Raw genomic sequence first — 16,689 nt, 5'->3', positions numbered from 1 at the left:
AAATGTTGTAATCCTTTCTTCAAACAAAGTTGACTCTATAGTTTAATGTGTACATCAGATAGAAGCTGAAACATGCTGGTTCATAGGTGGTGTGCAGGGACTGTTTATTTCTGAAGCTTTCTTCCCCATCTTTCATCCCTTGAGGACATCGGGTTTATGGCTGATACAGTGGTTAAGACTTTTAGGCATCTTATAAATAATTTGCTTCTATATTTTGTATTTATTGTGGTTTTAGAAGCTAATCTATTTAGGCAAGTTACTTAACCTCTCTAAACCTCAGTTTCCTCATCTGCAAAGTGGAAATTGTTATAACAAATGGATGTAGGGTTATAGCAAAGATTAGTGGTGATGCTGCATATAAGCAGTTAACAAAAGACTAGTACAAAACAAGCACCCAACGAGCGTTAGTTATAATGTGGAAAAACGGCTTTGATAATCAACTGGTCTGATGTAAAAAGATGACATGTGCCTTATTTATTTTTCATGTGGTGATGGGATCTTTCGATATTCAGTGAAATATAAGTATTCATTTTACTTTATATCAAAACATAGTAACTAAGATAAAAATAAACATTGGGAATAAAGTGTTTTTGCCCTTGTGGATTTAGAAAGCATTTGAAGTTCTTAAAACAATTTTGCTTTGTAATTGCTTTTGCTTTAATAAACATTTATTAAGCACACTTCATTTAGGACATTTAAACTAGAAATTTTAAATTAAATTCCATTTTAGTCACTTTAATATACATTCGTAGAATAATTTCTGGGAGCCAGGTGCTCTTCCGGGCTCTGGAGACTCTGAGATGTGGCAAGAATCAATCTTATCTTCAAAGGGCTAAACTTCTGGTAAAGAGAACTATTATAATAATGTAAAACAAATACTGTGGCATCAATAGACACAGGTTACTTTTATAAAAATTGAAAATGTCCATCTCTTTCTGGTTGTTTTGCTTGACTGAGTAGTTGTCTGATATATTTCTAAGGACAGGCTCATGGGGATAATATTCCCTGGATTCTTGAATATTGATAACATTGTGTCTTTGTATTTGAAGATCAGTTTTGATGGATACAAAAATCTTCATCTCATATTTTCTTTCCTTAAATGTCTTATTCAACTATTTGAATATCACAATTCAATTTTCTTCTGAGGCATTGCTGTCAAAAAGGGATAAGCTAATTTTCATTTTTAAAGTCACCTGCCTTTAATGCCTATATCTCCAGTAAGTTAAAACCAGTAATATTGCCCAATTATGTCTTGATGTTGGTTATTCTGGAATAACATCTTCAGATACATAATAAGCTATTTTAATATATAATTTTAATTTTTTTAATTATTTCATAAGGTTTTTTTCAATGTAGGTTTTAGTTATTGTTTTGATCATTAGCTTTGTTTTGTTTCTTAGGTGTTTTTATTATGTTGGTCATCGACTATCTCTAATATGTATTACTATGCATCATTTTCTCTTGAATCCTTTTTGTTTCTCACTCTTTGTTTCCTGAGGATTAATTTTTTTCATATTTTCTCATAAGGCATTATTTGTTGTATTTATTCACTCATATTCTTTCTGCTCTAGGTTTCATTTACAAAATTATATTTTTAACCATTTATCGAGTTACCTCATTTTTGAGTTTTTTAAATTGTTACATGTATTGTTTCCCATGAATTATAGATTTCTTTTTTTGTAATTTAACTTTTAAAATCCTCTTAACTGTTTATTTTGAAATAATAGGTATTGGACAGAAAAGTTGTAATAATTATACCAGAAATGCTGCTATATCTTTTACCTATTTTCCTCAAATGCCATCTCACATATCCATGGTATAATGATGAAACGCAGGAAATTAATATCAAGGCACTAATATTAATTACTCTACAGACATTACTCAGATTTCGCCGTTTGTGCCAACAATGTACTTTTTCCAGGATCACAGCAATACAGTTAGTAGTTGTGTCCTCTTAATCTGTTCCAATCTAAAATAATTTCTCAGTCTTTTTTAAAGTCTGGATTTTTTATGAATTCTGTTCTGTCTTTTGGAGAATATACCTTGATATGAATTTGATGATTAGACTCATATTTTGTATTTTTGGCAAGAGCATAGCATAGGTGATGTTGTGCCCTTCTTATTTATTGTACCTTATCAACAAATGTATGATGTTTCTACTTATCACTAATGCTGATATTTCCTTTGACCAGTTGGTTAAGGCTGTTTTACCATAAAGTTACTATACTTTTCCCTTTAAAATAATAAGTATCTTGTGGGGATATTCTCTGACTCTATGTAAATATTCTGTTGTTCATACTTTCACTCACTAATTTTAGCATCCATTGATGATTCTTGCTTGCAACAATTAGTAATGTGATATGTATCAAGTTATAATTTTATTTTACTTCTATTTTGCCAATTCAAATTCTACTAAAATAAAGAGCTATTCCTTCCTTCTCTTTCTTTTTTTTTGTCTTTATTTATTTATTTTATTTATTTATTTTTTTTTTGCCATTTCTTGGGCCCTTCCCACTGGCATATGGAAGTTCCCAAGCTAGGGGTCTAATCAGAGCTACAGCTGCCAGTCTACAGCAGAGCCACAGCAACGCCAGATCCAAGCCGCATCTGTTACCTACACCATAGCTCACGGCAACGCCAGATCCTTAACCCACTGAGTGAGGCCAGGGATCGAACCTGAAACCTCATGGTTCCTAGTTGGCTTCGTTTTTGCTGCATCACGATGGGAACTCCTTTCTTCTGTTTTTCTTTGTTAGTACAGACTTATGAATAATTATTTATGGGTAATAATATGTTACTATTATTATAGTTTTACTGTTTAAATCTTAGCATATTTGATCATTGGAATTCCCCTAAACTGATTCCTCTGTCATTTCAACATGTTCCTATTATTTTTGAGTTCTTTTTTTACTTTCCAGCATCATAATATATTCTAGACTGATATTCTCTTTTCCCAACCCCATTTCTTCAAGAATCACTGACCTCTTTGATTAAATAATGGGACTTGGAAACTGTGATCTGGGAATTTCATATGTTCATTGCTACTAGGGTATTATTTTTTCTAGGTTCTTCCAGTAGACAGAGCTAGGCAGTAAATGCATGAACACACACATACACATACACAACAATACACATGCATTTGTATCTATTTATTTACCTATCTATATGAAACGATGAGTTCATGCTGATACTTCTGATTCCAATACAATATCCCAGAGTTAATCCTTTATTTGTAACTCTTCTCCATGACTATGATAAACCTGGTTGTCATTTCTCATAATTGATTTACTTATTTACTTAATTCAAGGATACATCCAAAGTAGTTTCATTTATTTATTTATTTGTCTTTTTAGGGCCCCACCCATGGCATATGGAGGTTTCCAGGTTAGGGGCCAAATTGGAGTGTAGCTGCTGGCCTACACCACAGCCACAGCAATGCAAGATCTGAGCTGTGTCTGCGACCTACACCACAGCTCATGGCATCCCCAGATCCTTAACCCACTGAGCAAGGCCAGGGATCGAACCTGCAACCTCATGGTTCCTAGTTGGATCCGTTTCCACTGTGCCATAATGGGAACTCCCAAAGTAGTTTTAGAATTCCTAGCTCCGAATTGCATACTGCTATGAAAAATACATTTGTGTAATCCTTGTTTTATCTTTATCTTTAGAGTATATAGCAACAAATTTTTTCTAAAGTTACTTGGGTCAGTTACTTCTTATTTCGCTCAGTGTTATTTATTTGCCACCGAGTTAAGTTCATTTGTAACTGTAATCCATGCGGGGTTCTATTCACGGTTTTCTTATAGTTGATTATATTTGTTTATTTAATGAGTATATGAAACATTAACATGGTTCTTAAAGGTGGAGCAATACAAAAAGTTATGATCAGGGAAATGTCACCTGTCATTTATTCCTCCTACCCAATTCCCATTCATCCATACTTTATATCCTATTTCCATCTGCCTTCCGTAAGTAATCAGTTTTATTAGTTTTTGATTTGTCTTGTATTTCTTTGTTCAAATGATATATGTATGTGTTTTGTCTTATGTCTCCTTCATTCCTAAATATGCTTTGATATTTATATAACTTTTTATCACTTAACTTTATATCATGAAAATCACCATACTGCATTATTTCACAGATACCTTCCTTTTTTCTAACAGCTGCACAATACCTCAGTTTTTAAGTGCACCAAATTATTCAACCACTCTCTTACATGAGCATTTTCTTCTGTATTGTGATATCATATCATGTTACCTTACTGAATTATTTATTGTTTGAGTTAATCATTGGTTTTCTATCACTGGCAATATCATTGGAAAATAGATATGATTTTATATGTTCTTTACCAATTTGTATGTTTTTAACTGATTTTTCTTGTCCAAGTTCTTTGGAAAATACTTCTAGTTATATGTTTAATAGTAGTAGTGATAATGGTCTTCATTACTTTGATCCTGATTTTAAGGAGAAATTCCTATAATGTTTCTCCATTAAGTGAAATTCTTTCTTTAAGACTTCTGGCTTAAAAAAAATATATATATATATATATATATACACACATACATACACATACATATATATATATATACACATTATATACACACGCATAAATATGTGTATATATATTTAATCGGAATTGATGTATACTTTTTAAACACATACACATGACTAGAAAGTATCCACCCATTCTTATTTTCCAGATTGTCTTTGTCAGAGATGAGTACTGAATTTTTTTTCAAAAGACAATTTTTTTTAACATTATAATCATTAGTTCTTTTTGAAAATCTCTTTTACAGTTTCCCATTCTGACAACTTTTTGTGAGAATTATTGATGGATTTAAAATCTCAGAAATTAAATAATGCTCATATCTGGTAAATAATAGTACATAGTGCAAAATGTCAGCCAGTTATATTATATGACTTCAAGTGATTACTTGCTAGCTGGTCTCAGAATTGGTGGCACAAAAATTTCATTGTTTACTTAAATGTGTTCGGCAAGTCCTTCACAGATAGTTATTGGTCTTAAGACATAGCTTTAGAAACTTTAACTTGAGAATATTAAGTGTTTCAAAAGGAGTGATATCTATTTTATGGAGGCAGTTATATGTGGGGTCAAGTGTGATGCAGAACTGTGAATTAATGGGTTACATATTTTTTATATGTAAAAGTGATATCTTAGGGTCCACCCCTTAATCTAGTCTGACCTGATTTCAGCTTGTCCTCACCTTATTATCTTTTGAATTACTCTGTAGGATGTTTGAATGATATCATGAAACTAGGCTTTTTAAAATAACTTAGAGGAAACACATTTTCATTTTAATTCCACATCAGTTTTTAAATTAAACCATACAAGAGACTAAGATAGTAATGGGGGAAATGGGTTGAGGAGGTAGGGGGAGGGCTGTCCAAACTTTTGTAGGTGGTGCTCCTCTGGGTGAGAAGCTTGGGATTTTAAATAGCACATGCTCTATATTCCTGGAAGTGTGGTGGCAATAAAGTCTCTATAAAGTCCATGGTTGCTTTGTAAGTGTTAACCTTCTTTCTTTACTTAAGGTATAGTGTAAGGCACTGCTTCTCATATTAAGCGTGCATCCACATTCTCTGGGCATCTTGTTAAAATGTAGGTTCTGGGCTAGGACCAGGTTTCTACATATCTAACAATCTCCCACAGGATGCTGATGCTGTGGATTGGTGACTGTACTTTGAGGAACAAGAACATAAAGATAATCAGTTTAGGTTTGGATTGACCTATGTTCAAGTGTTAACTAGGGGTAATTGATTTAACAAAGTTGACATCTGAATTCTGGTCAGTTCTTTGGGCCCATCGTTTAAAGACCATGGCTTTCTAGACCTAGGTTCTGGGGTAATCAGACCTCTGGCGCCACATTGCAGGGTTCCTGGAGGTGTTGAAGGACCTCTGTTATTCCCCTTTGACCTGGCTTTGGCCTCTTTTATTCCCTAGCTTTGATCTATTTTATTTCCTTTCTCTCTAGATTATTGCCTCTCTGAGCATTTTGCATGATGAAAATACATTGAACATGATAATATGTCTCTGACAACCCTGATTGTTTGAGCTATGCAACAACCATGGCCTTAAAATAAGCTGCCTTTTGTTTTCCCCTCTTTCCTCCCTTTCCTCATCCATGCAATCTTTATTTGGAAAGCTCTGTGAGGAGTGTCTGGAGCACAGTGCCCTGTGCTGCTGTGTTTCTGAAGATTCCGTGCATCCCTTTACCTTCATAAACATTCTCCTCCTGCACCCATGTTGCCTCCTGTTACTAGGATGTGCAGTGAATGGTGAATCGCTTGCTAAATCTCAAACATGCTGCCTCTCTTTAGACTTTGGAGCTTGCTGTGCCACAGACATTAAGATTATCAAGCTTGGCATCACTCATTCAGTCTGATGGGTTCCATCTCTCCTTTAATCAGTCACGGATGGATGGGAGCTTTTTGAATCATTTTATTGTTTGACTGTAGCTTTATAGATTCTCTTTTAGGAAGTGACTCACTTTTGATTTTTTTTCTTCCTCGACACGTGGTTCTTTCTTTGCTTCAGAGATCGTGGTAGTTCAGGATCTGCTTGTCAAGGTCCTTGGTTATATTATTTCCCATTTTCCAGTCAGGGCAAGCCCTGTTCTTAACAGATACATAAAATCCACAATTAATGTTTTAAAAAAGTGGTTTCTAGTGACATAATTTCCCTTTAGGCTGTCTGGCCTTGAAGGCTATCCTTAGGTTGTCATGAAGTTTATGGCTTTTATTCAGTGACCTCTTGGGATTGCCCTACTGATTAATTTTTTTAAAAAAAATAATTTCTGCTGAGATGTTTTTGTTTGGTCATAAAATGACCATATTTTCTGGAGATCTAAAGTCTTTTTTTTTTTTTTTTTAAGGTGAGGAATTTGTCCTACCAGAAACTGTAGGTTTAATGGTTAGAGAAACATCCTAGACACAGGCTGCAAATACCTAAAAAAATAGCAAGTTCAGGGAGTTTCCGTCGTGGCGCAGTGGTTAACGAATCCGACTAGGAACCATGAGGTTGCGGGTTCGGTCCCTGCCCTTGCTCAGTGGGTTAACAATCCAGCGTTGCGGTGAGCTGTGGTGTAGGTTGCAGACGCGGCTGGGATCCCGCGTTGCTGTGGCTCTGGCGTAGGCCTGTGGCTACAGCTCCGATTCAACCCCTAGCCTGGGAACCTCCATATGCCGCGGGAGTGGCCCAAGAAATAGCAACAACAACAACAACAACAAAAACACAAAAGACAAAAAAAAATAGCAAGTTCATAATATGTACGTAAAGCACCCAGAGGTAAAAATAGGGAGTGAAGGTGCCTGAGGTGGTGGGGAGGATATACCCCAAATAAAACATTTGAGGTGTTCCCATCATGGCTCAGAGGTTAAGGAGACCAACTTGTATCCATGAGGATGTGGGATTGATCCCTGGCCTTGCTAAGTGGGTTAAGAATCTGGCTTTGCCATGAGCTACAGTGTAGGTCACAGATGTGGCTCGGATCCCTCCCTCATTGCTGTGGCTGTGGCGTGGGTGGCAGCAGTAGTTCCAATTCAACCCCTAGCCTGGGAACCTCCATGTGACTTGAGTGTGGCCCTAATAAAAAGACTAAATAAATAAGTAAATAAGTCATTTGAAGTCAATAAAAAAAAGACCCAATTCTGATCAGGGATCCTACTTTTGAAATACCTCCTATAATGTGAATCTTGCATTTGGGAGAACAACGTTCTCAGTTCAACAAGAATTCTTGGGATATAGGAATTTCAAGACTAAAACTGCAACATTCCAGGACACAAAGGATGTTTGGTATCCCTAGATCTAACACACTTTGTGCATCTAAGCTTTTTCTTAACTGGACTATAGTTAAAACATGCTTTTCTTCTAAAAAAATGAGGAGGACTATTTGGATTGAAACACTTACCCTGTGAAAACCCAAAGGAAAACTTCCCCCTCTCCCTCCACTCTGTAAGTCTGCAGTTTTCAGTGGGGAAAAAAATTAGCCATGCTCACTCTTTTACTCTTCTTACAAGCAAAGCAGGACTTCAAACTCTATTTGAGGGATGACCCCTTTTCAGAAATTAGAGACACTGAATTTATTGCCAGCCAGTCATAGCTGTCCATCTGCTAATTCTCTCCACATAGAGGGAGCAGCTGTCATTTCAGAAATGCTACAGTAGATAATAAGATGGGGTACATTTCATCTTCAAATGCTTAAAACAAATCCCCGGGAAGAGCAGCAGTGGTTCTTCTGACTGCATGAATCTCTGATATTATTAACACAAAATGCCAAATGGATTTGGAGACTGGAAGAAAATGGATTTGCTTTAAAAGGAAAAGCACTCAAGTTAGGTGTGGTACATATTGTAATAATCTGCAATTGCAGAGACATAGGGGCTGCTGAAGCCATAGGCACACAGAGAGATGCTCTCAAAATCAAAGCCACACAAAGAACATTGAATACAAATACACACGTATGGGTTTCTCAAGTTCACACAAACTTCTTATACTGCTGTCTCCACCTCTGCAAAACAAGCACAGTTTATTCCCAACTAATAGGTTGCCTAAGTCTTGCACTGGCTCAATTTCTCTCTAAATCCGCATATTGGAATTTAATTGATCTTAGACACCATCCTCCCCTTGATACTATTTAATGACCCACTTGGTACTATTAAATAGTCATATCAGCAATTTATATTGTTATTTCCTTGCATTCTTCCTTAGGTAAATTCTTTTCAATTTCATTGCTTCCACCCTTAGGTGTGCTCACATCAATTTGAACTTAAAACTAACCACAGCCTCTTGTCTGTGTTCCTAGCTAAGGCTTTTCTCCCTACCAATCAACTTGTATATAACTCCCCAATTATTCTTCATATGGAAAAAATGTTAGTATAAGATAAGGAACGAATGAACACTGATCAGGTGATGCCTTGCATCCCTGAGCATATAGATATAGATGAGGATGTGGATACAGACAGAGATAGGGATGTGCATGTGGGTCTAAGTGGGGATATGACCTGAACATAGGCAATGGTGAAGATAGAGTTACATAGGTATTTAGTCAGGTAAATGTGTAAAATAGATATCAGTTCATTTGATCCTCAAAATAATCCTGGAAGCTAGGTAGAGCATACCTATATTATTTTGCATATGATAATATTGACTCTCAGAGAGACGCTAAACCCCATAGCTGCTGGCAGAGCTGAGAGTCTGGAACTGACCTTCTTTTTTTTATTATATATAATGATTTTTTTCCATTATAGCTGGTTTACAGTGTTCTGTCAATTTTCTACTGTACACAGTGGTGACCCAATTACAAATATATGTATACATTCTTTTTCTCACATTACCAAGCTCCATCATAAGTGACTAGACAGAGTTCCCAGTGCTACACAGCAGGATATCATCACTAATCCATTCCAAATGCAATAGTCCACATCTATTAACCCCAAGCTTCCAATCCATCACACTCCCTCCCCCTCCCCTCCCCCTTGGCAACCACAGGTCTATTCTCTAAGTCCATGATTTTCTTTTCTATGGAAAGGTTCATTTGTGCCCTATATTAGATTCCAGATCTAAGTGATATCACATGGTATTTGTCTTTCTCTTTCTGACTTACTTCACTCAGGATGAGAGTCTCTAGTTCCATCCGTGTTGCTGAAAATGGCATTATTTTGTTCTTTTTTTTATAGCTTTGTAGTATTCCATTGTGTATATATACCACCTCTTCCTAATCCAATCATCTGTTGATGGACATTTAGGTTGTTTCCATGTCTTGGCTATTGTGAATAGTGCTGCAATGAACATATAGGTGCATGTGTCTTTTTTAAGGAAAGTTTTGTCTGGATATATGCCCAGGAGTGGTATTACTGGGTTATATGGTAGTTCTCCGTATAGTTTTCTAAGCTATTTCATACTGTTCTCCATAGTTGTTGTACCAGCTTGCATTCTCACCAACAGTGCAGGAGGGTACCCTTTTATCCACACCACCTCTAGCAATTTGTGGACTTACTAATGATGGCCATCCTGACTGGTGTGAAGTGGTAAATCATGGTAGTTTTGATTTGCATTTCTCTAATAGTCAGTGATGTTGAGCATTTTTTCATGTGCTTATTGGCCATCTGTATATCTTCCTTGGAGAAATGTCTATTCAGGTATTTTGCCCATTTTTCCATGGGTTTGTTGGCTTTTTTGCTGTTGAGTTGTATAAGTTGTTTCTATATTTTAGAGATTAACCCCTTGTCAGTTGCATCATTTGAAACTATTTTCTCCCATTCTGTAAAATGTCTTTTTGTTTTCTTTTTTGTTTCCTTTGCTGTGCCAAAGCTTGTCAGTTTGATTAGGTCCCATTGGCTTATTTTTCCTTTTATTTCTGTTGCTCTGGGAGACTGACCTGAAAAAAAACATTTGTAAGGCTGATGTCAGAGAATGTTTTACCTATGTTCTCTTCTAGGAGTTTAATGGTGTCTTGTCTTACATTTAAGTCTTTCAGCCATTTTGAGTTTATTTTGCTGCATGGTGTGAGGGTGTGTTCTAATTTCATTGATTTACATGAAGCTGTCCAGATTTCCCAGCAATACTTGCTGAAAAGACTGTCTTTTCCTCATTTTATGTTCTTGCCTCCTTTGTCAAAGATTAATTGACCATATGTGTCTGGGTTTATTTCTGGGTTCTCTATTCTCTTCCATTGGTCTGTATGTCTGTTTTAATACCAGTACCACACCCTTATTACTGTGGTTTTGTGATATTGCCTAAAGTCTGGAAAAGTTATACCCCTTCTTGGTTTTTGTTCCTGAGGATTGCTTTGGCAATTCTGGGTCTTTAGTGGTTCCATATAAATTTTTGGATTGTTTGTTGTAGTTCTGTGAGAAATGCCATGGGTAATTTGATAGGGATTGCATTGAATTTGTTGATTGCTTTGGTTATGGCCATTTTTACAATATTAAATTTTCCAACCCAGGAGCATGGAATATCTTTCCATTTTTTAACATCTTCTTTAATTTCCTTGAATAATATTTTATAGTTCTCAGCATATGTCTTTCACCTCAGTCAGGTATATTCCCATGTATTTGATTTTTTGGGGTACAATTTTAAAAGGTATTGTATTTTTGTATTCCTTTTCTAATATTTCATTGTTAGTATACATAAATGTGACTGATTTCTGAATGTTAATCTTATATCCTGCTATTTTGCTGAATTTGTTGATCAGTTCAAGTAGTTTTTGGGTTGAGTCCTTAGGGTTTTGTATATATAGTTTCATGTCATCTGCATCCAGTGACAATTTTACGTCTTCTCTTCCCATTTGGATGCCTTTTATTTCTTTGGTTTGTTTGATCACTGTGGCTCGGACTTCCAGTACTATGTTGAATAACAGTGGTGAGAGTGGGTGGGCATCCTTGTCTTGTTCCAGATTTTAGTGGGAAAGATTTTAGCTTTTCTCCATTGAGTGTTATATTTGCTGTGGGTTTGTCATAAATGGCTTTTATTATGTTAAGCCCTCTATACCCACTTTGGTAAGAGTTTTTATCATGAATGTATGTTAGACTTTGCCAAATGCTTTTTCTGCATCTATTGAGATGATCATGTAGTTTTTGACTTTTTTTGTGTGAATGTGGTCTATGGTGTTGATTGATTTGTGTATGTTGAACCAACCTTGTGAATCTGAGATGGAGTATGATCTTTTTTATATGTTGTTGGATTCAGTTGACTAGAAGTTTGTTGAGAGTTTTTGCATCTGTATTCATCAAAGGTATTGGCCTATGGTTTTCTTCTTTGGTGGTATCTTTGTCTGGTATTGGAATTAGGGTAACGGTGGCATCATAGAATGTCTTTGGGAGTGTACCTTCTTCTTCAACCTTTTGAAAAAGTTTAAGGAGGATGGGTATGATTTCCTCTTTGTATGTTTGGTAGAATTCACCTGTGAAGCCATCTGGTCCTGGACTTTTATTTGTAGGGAGTGTTTTGATGACATATTCAATTTCATTTCTAGTGATCAATCTGTTCAGATGATCTGTTTCTTCTTGATTCAGTTTTGGCAGGCTGTGAGTCTCTAGAAAGTTGTCCATTTCTTCTAGGTTGTCAAATTTGTTAGCATACAAATTTGTTCATAGTATTCTCTTGTGGTTTTTTGTAATTCTGTAGTATCTGCTATGACTTCTCCTTTTTTCATTTCTTATTGTTTTTATTTGGGTTTTTTCTCTCCTCTTATTGGTGAGTCTGGCCAAAGGTTTGTCAATTTTGTTTACCTTTTCAAATAACCATCTCTTATTTTATTGATTTTTTCTATTGTTCTTTTTATCTCTATTTTATTGATTTCCTCTTTGATCTTTATGTATTCCTTCTTTCTGCTGACTTTAGATTTTGTTTGTTCTTCTTTTCTAATTCATTTAGGTAGTGGGTTAAGTTTTCAATTTGAGATTTTTCTTCTTTTTGGAGGAAGGCCTGTATCACTATGAATTTTCCTCTGAATACTGCTTTTGCAGCATCCCATAGATTTTGGGGGGTTTTGTCTTCATTATTATTTGTCTCTAGATATTTTTTAATTTCCTTCTTGATTTCCTTATTGACCCATTGATTTTTTAGGAGTATGTTGTTTAGTCTCCATGTAGTGTGTTCTTTCTCATTTGGTTGATTTCTAGTTTCATGCCATTGTGGTCAGAGAAGATACTTGAAATAATTTCTATACTCTTAAGTTTGTTGAGGTTAGCTTTGTGCCCCAGTATGTGATCAATTCTTGAGAATGTCCCATGTGCACCTGAGAAGAATGTATATTCTGATTTTTTTGGATGTGATGTCCTGAAAATGTTAATTCTAACTTTTCTATTGTGTCCTTTAGGATCTATGTTGCCTTATTGATCTTCTGTCTAGATGATCTGTCCATTGATGTGAGTGGGGTGTTAAAGTCTCCTACTGTGATTGTATTCCCATCAATTTCTCCTTTTATGTCTGTTAGTATTTGTGGTAGGTATCTAAGTGCTCCTATATTAGGGGCATATATATTGATGATTGTAATAACGTGTTCTTGAATGGATCCTTTAACCATTAAATAGTGTCCTTCTTTGTCTTTCTTTATGGCTTTCATTTTATAGTCTATTTTGTCTTATATGAGTATCACAACTCTTGCTTTCCTGTCTTGTCCATTGGCATGAGATATCTTTTCCTATCCCCTTACTTTCAATCTATATATGACCTTTGCCCTACAGTGAGTTTCTTGTAGGCAGCAGATTGAAAGTTTTTGTTTTTTTTATCCAATCTGCCACTATGTGTCTTTTGATTGGCTCATTCAGTCCATTGACACTTAAGGTGATTATTGATAGATATGTATTTATTGCCATTTAAAACCTTGTTTTCCAGTTGAGTCTATGTTTCTGTTTTCTTTTTCTTTTTTTTTTTTTTGTTTGGATGGTTTCCATTTATTTTATGTTTCAGTACTTTTCAGTTTTTGCGAATATAATGTTCGGTTTTGATTTGTGGTTGCCCTGTTTTTTAAGTATGTTAACCCCTTCCTGTATCTGCTTGCTTTAGCCTGATAGTCATATAGGCTCAAACACATCATTAAAATAAAAAAGAATCTGTATTTTCTTCCTTTCCTACCCCACATTGTATGATTATGATTTTGATGTCCTTTTTTTTTTAACATCTTCATGTTTATTTAGTTCTGTATACTGGCTTATTTAAGTGATTGCTTTCCAGCTGTGGTTTCCTCTATCCTAATTTTTCTCTTTTTTTTAACTTAGAGAAGCCTTTTCAATGTTTCTTTTAGAATGGGTTTAGTATTGCTGTACTCCTTTAGATTTTATTAGAAAATTCTTTATTTCCCCTTCTATTTTAAATGATATTCTTGCTGGATAGAGTATTCTAGGCTGAAAAATTTTTCCTTTCAGCACTTTAAATGTATCTTGCCACTCCCTTCTGGCCTGTAGTGTTTCTGTAAAGAAATCAGCTGATAGCTTTATGGGGGTTCCCTTATAATTAACACTTTGCTTTTCTCTTGGTTCCTTTAGAATCCTCTCTTTATCTTTAACTTTTGCCATTTTTATTATAATATGTCTTGGTGTGGGCCTGTTTGGGTTCAACTTGTTTGGGGCCCTCTGTGCTTCTTATATCTTGAAATCAGTATCCTTTAGATTTGGAAAGATTTTAGCCATAATTTCTTCAAATATATTTTCAATCCCCTTTTCTTTTTCTTCTCCTTCTGGAATTCATATTATGCCTAGATTGGCCCACTTTATATTATCCCATAGGTCTCTTACATTGCTTTCATGTTTTTTCATTTGGTTTTCTGTCTGCTGTCCTAATTGGATAATTTCCATTATTCTGTCTTCCACGTCACTAATTCATTCCTCTGAATTATTCATTCTGGTCATTATTGCCTCTAGCTCAGTTTGCATCACTGCAAATGAATTTTCTACTTTTTCTTGGCTCCTCATATTTTCTTGTTCCTTTCTAAAGGAATCTGCATTACTGTTCATATCCTTAATTCCTTCAGTATTTTCACTATCTCCCTTTTGAACTCAATGTCTCTCTGACTGCAGAGGTCTATTTCACTGTTGACTGCTATAGGTGAATTCTCCTGTTGCTTTAACTGGGAATGGTTTCTAATTTTCTTCATCTCACTTGTGTTTTTCTTTTTCTGTGAGTTTGGGGAAGCCAAACTGTAGTCTTGTAAGGCTACTTCCTTCGTATTTTTTGGGAGGGAGTTACTATTTATTTTTGGTGTGGGAGTTTGAATATTTTCTGTCTTTTTCTTCAGCTTGAGTAGGCTGTTATCCCTAGGATGCTCAGTATGCTTTCAGGGAGAAAGAGGCAGTGGATAGGGCCAGCAGTCAGTACTGGTCATTGGGTTCTCAACAGCAGCAAGTACCTACAGGAACATAGCACAGGCTACTCCTAGTTGCAGGGCACTGAGAGGTTGTAATGAGTTTTAGGCAGATCTACAAGGTGACCAGAGCATTTGGCAGTAGCAGCAGCATGGTGTGTGAGTTCCCAGGAGAGTGAGAGCAACAACAGCTTGTGTTTGATTGCAGTGCCCTCCTCTGAGGTGATTGGAACTGCAGGTCATGCCTGTTCAGGAACCTTTAGTGGTGGCAGGCCACAACTACCTCTGGAGACAGTGATAACTATGGTGGTTTGCACCTGCCACCTGTAGACCTTACATGAAGCAACCCATCTCACTTAGCCCACATAGGAGGAGCTGTAAAATCTGCTCCTAGTTGCAGGATCCTGGGAAGTGATATGTGCATGTGGGTACTGCCCAGAGTGTATGGCAAGGGCAGCAGCAGGGCTGGTGTGTTCCCAGGGGTGTGAGAGCACCAACAGGTGATGTTTGGTCACAATGCCCTCCTCTGTGGTGCCCTTGAGGTGATTGGGGCTGCAAGTGGTGTCTGTTCATGTGGTCATGGACCCCTAGTGGTGGCAAGCCACTCCCACCTCTGGAGCCAGAGATAACTGCGGTGGTTTGCCCCCTCTTCCTGTAGACAATGCAAGAAACACCCCACAGGAGGTGCTGCACAAGCTACTTCTAGTTGTAGGTTCCTGGGAAGGGACAGTAATCAACCATCTGGGCACTGCTCAGAGCATTTGGCAGGGGCAGCAGCAGGGTGGGTGTGCTCCCAGGGGAGTGAAAGCAACAACAGGTGGTGTTCTGTCACAATGTCCTTCTCTGTGGTGCCCTCTAAGGTGGTTGGGGCTGCAAGTGATTTTTGTTCAGGTATCCCCAGTGGTGGTGGGCCACACCCACCTCTGGAATCAGAGATAACTGAGGCAGTTTGCCCCCTGCCAACTGCAGACTACAGAAGAGGCACCTTGTCCCACTTAGCCCATTGAGGAGGTGCTGCCCCAGCTGCTCCTAGTTGTAGGGTCTTGGAAGGGGACAGTGACCAAGTGTCTGGATGCTTCCCAGAGAATTTGGCAGTGGCAGCTGCATGGCAGATGTGTTCCCAGGGGATTGAGAGCAACAGCATAGGGTGCTTGGTTGCAGTGCCCTCTTTTTTTCTATTTTGCCAAACCCTGAGGTGACTGGGGTCATAGGTGGAGCCCACTCATAGACCCCTAGTGGTGGCAAGTCACACCTCCCTCTGGCCTCTGAGATGAACACTGCATTTTGTCCCTGCCACCTGTAGATCGTGCAAGAAATACCATGTCGCACTTAGACCCCTGATGCAGTTAGCCCACTCAAGAGATGCCTGGCCACAGGTAGCCTGTACAAGAAACTCTCAGTCTCCCCTAAACAATCAGGAGGCTTCTTGCTGCCCACCACTTGTGCCATAGCCACCCAGCCCTCTGAGAGCCCATGGCATGTGCACACACCCAGATGCAGGAACATTCCTATGGTGGTCCGCCCCTCCTCCTCTCGCCCTCCCCAAAAATGGTGCCTTGCCTGTCATGTGGGCCTGGGCTTTCTCAGGTTCCCTCTGTTGTGGTGTTCCCCTCCACAGCCCGTGGCCTACTGCTCCCCCGCCCCTCAGACTGTACCGTCCGAACACAGTCAACCCGTCCTCTCCCCGGGACTGACCTCCAGAGCCTAAGTCTCAGTACCCAGCCCCCGCCTGAGTGCCTCAGGCTGTGGAGTCCAGGCAGGTGGATCAGATGATCTGTGCAGCTCTCACTCTGCTTTACTGTTCTCAGTCCAGCTGCTGCACTTTTCTTGGCGATTTTGAGGTCCCTCTGACTCGGCTGATCTTTCC

At 37.6% G+C, this 16,689-nt stretch overlaps 1 protein-coding gene across 1 annotated transcript in view; it reads left to right on the top strand.

Annotated features, from left to right (window-relative positions):
* AGBL1 (AGBL carboxypeptidase 1) overlaps positions 1–16,689 on the top strand; it is a 794,103-nt gene that overhangs the window by 444,717 nt on the left and 332,697 nt on the right. The window lies entirely within an intron of this gene.

This window comes from Phacochoerus africanus, chromosome 2 (assembly GCF_016906955.1).
Source record: "Phacochoerus africanus isolate WHEZ1 chromosome 2, ROS_Pafr_v1, whole genome shotgun sequence".
Lineage (NCBI taxonomy): Eukaryota > Metazoa > Chordata > Mammalia > Artiodactyla > Suidae > Phacochoerus > Phacochoerus africanus.
This window is presented reverse-complemented; position numbering and strand designations above follow the sequence as displayed.